We start from the raw sequence: 6,000 nt of genomic DNA, 5'->3' as shown, positions 1-6,000 counted from the left end.
TTCTAGTTGGATCGTCAAAGTCGTCTCCACCAAATCGATAGTTATCATCTCATCGAAAGATTGGGACACCCCGCCTCTATCAATAAAGTGTGCCATTTTCGAGAACCGATCCACGACAACAAATATGCTATCCCTCCCCTTCTTTGTTCGAGGTAAACCTAAAACAAAGTCCATAGATATATCCTCCCAAGGAACACTAGGTACTGGCAAAGGCATATATAAACCATGAGGATTGAGTCGTGACTTAGCTCTTTGACATGTAGTGCAGCGAGCAACAAAACGCTCAACATCCTGTCTCATCTTTGGCCAAAAGAAATGTGTAGCAAGTATATCCTCCGTCTTCTTGACGCCAAAGTGTCCCATTAAGCCTCCTCCATGCGCCTCCTGCAACAACAAAAGACGAACGGAGCTAGCTGGAATGCATAGCTTGTTAGCACGAAACACAAATCCATCATTAAGAACGAACTTGTTCCAAGTTCTCCCTTCCTTACAATTCTGCAATACATCTTTAAATTCAGCATCATGAACATATTGATCTTTGATGGTCTCCAAACCAAATATTTTAAAGTCAAGTTGTGAAAGCATAGTATAACGACGAGACAAGGCATCAGCAATAACATTTTCTTTACCCTTCTTGTGTTTAATGACATAAGGGAAAGTCTCAATGAATTCAACCCATTTAGCATGTCTATGGTTCAGTTTTGCTTGACTTTTAATGTGTTTCAAAGATTCATGATTAGAATGTATAACAAATTCCTTGGGCCATAAATAATGTTGCCATGTTTCTAAGGTCCGAACAAGAGCATATAATTCTTTATCATAAGTAGAATAGTTCAGACTAGGCCCACTCAATTTTTTAGAAAAGTATGCAACAGGTTTTCCATCTTGTAATAACACACCTCCTAATCCAATTCCACTAGCATCACATTCAAGCTCAAAAGTCTTATTGAAATTAGGAAGTTGGAGTAAAGGAGCATGTGTCAACTTATCTTTCAATACCGTGAAGGCTTCTTCCTATGCGGTACCCCAAACAAAAGGCACATCCTTCTTTGTAAGCTCGTTGAGAGGTGCAGCAATGGTGCTGAAATCTCTCACAAAACGCCTATAGAAACCAGCGAGGCCAAGGAAACTCCTCACTTGTGTGACTGTTTTGGGCTGCGGCCAACTCTCAATAGCTTCAATCTTGGCTTTATCAACTTCAATTCCCTGTGGAGTAACAACATAGCCAAGAAAAGATACTCGGTCGGTGCAAAAGGTGCACTTCCCAAGGTTTCCAAACAAACGTGCATCACGTAGAGCAATAAAAACAGCACGTAAATGTTCCAAATGTTCCTCCAAAGATTTTCTATAAATCAATATGTCATCAAAGTAAACTACCACAAATCGTCCAATGAAAGCACGTAAAACTTCATTCATTAACCTCGTGAAAGTACTAGGTGCATTAGTTAACCCAAAAGGCATGACTAACCACTCATATAATCCAAACTTAGTTTTAAATGTTGTTTTCCATTCATCACCCAATTTCATACGAATTTGATGGTATCCACTACGCAAATCAACTTTGGAGAATATTGTAGAGCCACTCAATTCATCAAGCATATCATCTAGCCTAGGAATAGGATGACGATAATGAATAGTAATATTATTAATGCCTCTACAATCAACGCACATACGTGACGTACCATCCTTTTTCGGCACTAAAATGATAGGAACAGCACAAGGACTAAGGGATTCGCGTATATAACCTTTGTCGAGCAGTTCTTGTACTTGACGCATATTCTCCTTCGTCTCCTCTGGATTGGTACGGTATGGTGCACGGTTGGGTAGCGAAGCACCGAGAATTAAGTCAATTTGATGCTCAATCCCTCGAATAGGTGGTAATCCCGGTGGCACGTCTTGTGGAAAGACGTCAGCAAACTCCTGCAAAATGTTAGTGATAGCAGGGGGCAAAGAGGAAGGCATGTCCTCGAATGAAAATAATGCCTCTTTGCACACAAAAGCATAGCAAACAGATTTGCTGAAATCTAGCTCATCCATATCAGATTTGGTGGCAAGTAAACATGCACTTTTCAATTTAATTTCAGAAACAGCAGTAGATGGTTTATTATTAGGCTTCATTTGGTGCTCAAATTCTTTTGCCACAATCTGATTTTCACTCTTATTTGTCTCCTGTTTTGCTTTATTAGCTCTATTAATATCATCTTTCAAAATGGAATCAGGAGTCATAGGAAGCAAAGTAATATTTTTATCGTTATGAACAAGAGTATACTGATTGTTTCTACCATGGTGTACAGAATTTTTATCAAATTGCCATGGTCTACCAAGTAATAAGGAACATGCTTGCATAGGTACCACATCACAATCAACATAATCAGCATATGTAGAGATACTAAAATGCACACGAACAGTACGTGTTACCTTAACCTTGCCGCTGTTGTTGAACCATTGGATGTAGTAAGGATCTGGATGTGGTCTTGTGGTGAGAGATAGCTTCTCCACCATCTCCATGCTAGCCAAGTTATTGCAGCTCCCTCCATCTATCATCACGCGAACAGAACGTTCCTTCACAACTCCCTTTGTATGGAACAAATTATGCCTCTGATTTTGCTCAGCTTGTGTAACCTGCACACTCAAAACACGTTGAGCAACTAAACATTCATACCTGTCAGCATCTTCAGGAGCCATGTATTGCGTCTCATGATCAGAATCGTCTCCACCGTGTTGATGAGGACATCAATACAATTGTTACACCCACAGCCCCTGCTGCTATACATACTGGACCAATCACTAGAGCTCGTGCACGCCAACTAAATTATCAGGTACTTTCGTTTCTTGGTAATGATTCTAATGTTCATGAGAATATGATGCTGCCTAAATTGGATACATTTGTTTTGCTTACAAATGAAGGGCCTAGCTTGGAGAAGGATGAACATTGGAGCAAGAACAAGAACGGAGTTACAAGTGATGATTTCAGGACTTTGAAGCCACCATAATGTGTGCATGAAGCCTTGGACGAAATATACAAGATGCCACTTCTAAATTTCGTCCCGAGGCTATTTTAGGTGCTGCGTCACCTTATTATTGGGCCAGGCCCATGTAATTTCGAAATACATAAGTATAGGCTATTTTTAGAGTCCGTATGTGTGGGGAAACAAGAGATAGGGTTGATTTCGGACCCCTCCACCAAGGGCCACGAAATTCCCCCCTCTTCCTCCATATATACAGCCCTTAGGGCATCGTTTAGACTTTGGGTTTTGTTTAGATTAAAAGTTCGCCATAGCTGCAACTTCGCGTACTTCGTTTGTGTTCAACGACCAGACAAAGGCGTCACAGAACCCCACCTTGATCAATAAAGCTTTCATCTTATATTCGCAATATCCAGATTGCAATCTTAGTTTCTTGCTTGTTCTTCGTTTGCTCGCAGGAAACAGACCCTCGTGGTCAGGTTGATCGTGCTCCGGCGTGGTCAATAACCTCTCGGAGTTGGTTTAGCGATTGCTAAGGCGCGACGTCCTCGCGCGTTCGTAGTCGGATCGTCAAAGTCGACTTCCACCAAAGCGAAATCCACCATCTCATCGAAAGACGGGACACCTTTGCCTCTATCATAGTCACTAGCGGACTCATACCCACCATCCTCAGTAACAATCATCACACGCTTAGATGGGCATTCTCTCGCATAATGACCTCCACCCTTGCAACGTCGACAAATAATATCATGTGTTTGCCCTGTTGATGCCATGGATGAAGAAGAGCTCTTTGCAGGCCCAGAAGGTGTGCTCTTGGCAGATAGTGGTGATTGTGCTTGTTTTATTGTATCACGGTTGGAGGTGGCAGCCGACGGAGGCGCCGGTGTAGCAGAACGTGTGGAAGTAGATGATGCACGTGGTGTCCATGATGAAGGTCGACCTGCAGAAAAGTTAGTCTGCGCCAATGCATGTCGATCCTGCACTTCACGTTCAGCTTTACAAGCAAGATGGAATAAACGAGTGATATTAGTATACTCCTTATACTCTAGAATCGTTTGAATCTCTCTATTTAATCCACCCATAAAACATGCAAGCATAGCTTCATTCTCCTCAACAATACCACATCTAATCATGCCAGTTTGTAATTCCTGATAATATTCTTCTACAGAATTTTTTCCCTGTCTTAAGCGCTGCAATTTTTGAAGTAATTCACGTTGATAATATGGTGGAACCCAACGAGTACGCATAGCAGTTTTCAAAGCAGCCCAAGTAGCCGGAATAGGATATAATCTACAATGCTCAGACCACCAAACACATGCAAAACTAGTGAAAGCACAAACAGCAGCAGGAACACGTCTCTCCTCGGGATATTGTAAACATGTAAAACGTTGTTCAGTTTCTAACTCCCAAGTAAGATATATATCAGGAACATATCTACCCTCAAATGGTGGAATATTCAATTTTAGTTTAGGGAGATGGTCATGATCTCGTACCTGAGGGTGAGCCCTACCATTGCCATTATTTGCATGTGGACGACCTGGTGGTTGTTATGCTGTTGGTGGCACGTAGTTCTGATTTTGATCAACCTCATCCTCATAATCTCCCACATAAGCATCCTCCTCCACATCAGCAGTAGGAGCCACAGAAGTACCAACAGCAGCACCAGCAGTTTGGCCCGACTGAAGAGGGACACGGCTCGCTCGGCGGAGGGTTGTTTCCCGATGTGGAGGTAGTCGGTGTTGTTGCTGTTGTTGCAGAGGTGCGGCAGGAGCAGCCGGTGGTGGTGGTGGAAAACGCGAAAGCAATTCAGCAAACTTGTTATCGAGCTTTGTTTCAAACGTCTTCTCCATGCCATCTATCTTCTCCATGGCCTCTTCAAATCTGTTTATCACATCTTGCACCTGTCCATTCATCATTTGCTGAAACGTATCATGAAGCTCCTTGTTCGTCAAGTTCTCCCAGTCAGTCTCGTCGGCTTGTGATCCTGGCATGGTTAGCAGCAATAGAAACACACAAGAATATGATCCTACAGACTACTAACAAGTGGTGGTGGTGGCGGGTGTCACAAATCCGTCAAGCAAATCTCAAATTCTTACCAGTTCTTACCCAGCAGCAGGCGGTGATCGGCAACCGTTGTAGTCAAAAACTCTCAAAAGCTTGGATAGAGCGATTGCCAGGGAGAGTCAAACGCACGACGTAGATGTATGTGGAGCTGGGAAGGCTTATAGTATGGTAGCAAAAAGGGTCAGCAATAATCAATTCAGAGATGCAAAGGTGAATAAACGTTCAACGACGGTACTGTGCTGGTCCTAGGCTAGACCGTGCTAGAGACGCGAGCCTAGAACACTAACAAAATCACGGCGCTGCACGTAAATAAGGGAAAAGCACACTCTGGAACTCTCTTTTTTTCGCTCTCTTTTTTTTTGCGCTCCTTTTTGTTTTGCGCTCCTCTTTTTTTTGCGAAAAAACACTATAATGGCGAGTGTCTCAAAACTCTTCCCTCGTCAAACTGATAGGATGGGCACGAAAAAAAAATTCACTTTTTTTCGGAAATCAGGGCAGCAACGACGAAAAAGTGCGACAAAAAATCACTATGATGGCACGTGGCTCAAAAGACTCAGAAAAGCCTAAAAATAGGATAGGGAAAAAAATTTGCCCGTGAAAATTTTGGCCTAAAAACTGCCCCGGGGTCTTCAGACTCTTTTTTTTTCGAGACCTACGCAGGCAAGGAAACACGAATCGGAATTTAGATTGATCTCAAGAACAAACCTAATATGAGAAGAACTCGGATTGGTGGTGGTATATGGATACGGATTCAGAGCGGTGGCGGATAAGCAATGGTGGTAGATGGCAAGGCGATGATGATGTGATAGAGGCAAAGGTGTCTCGTCTTTCGATGAGATGATGGATATCGCTTTGGTGGAAGTCGACTTTGACGATCCGACTACGAACGTGCGAGGACGTCGCGCCTTAGCAATCGCTAAACCAACTCCGAGAGGTTATTGACCACGCCGGAGCACGATCAACCTGACCA

This window comes from Triticum aestivum, chromosome 6A (genome assembly GCF_018294505.1).
Source record: "Triticum aestivum cultivar Chinese Spring chromosome 6A, IWGSC CS RefSeq v2.1, whole genome shotgun sequence".
Classification (NCBI taxonomy): domain Eukaryota; kingdom Viridiplantae; phylum Streptophyta; class Magnoliopsida; order Poales; family Poaceae; genus Triticum; species Triticum aestivum.
Note: the sequence above shows the minus strand (reverse complement) of the source record.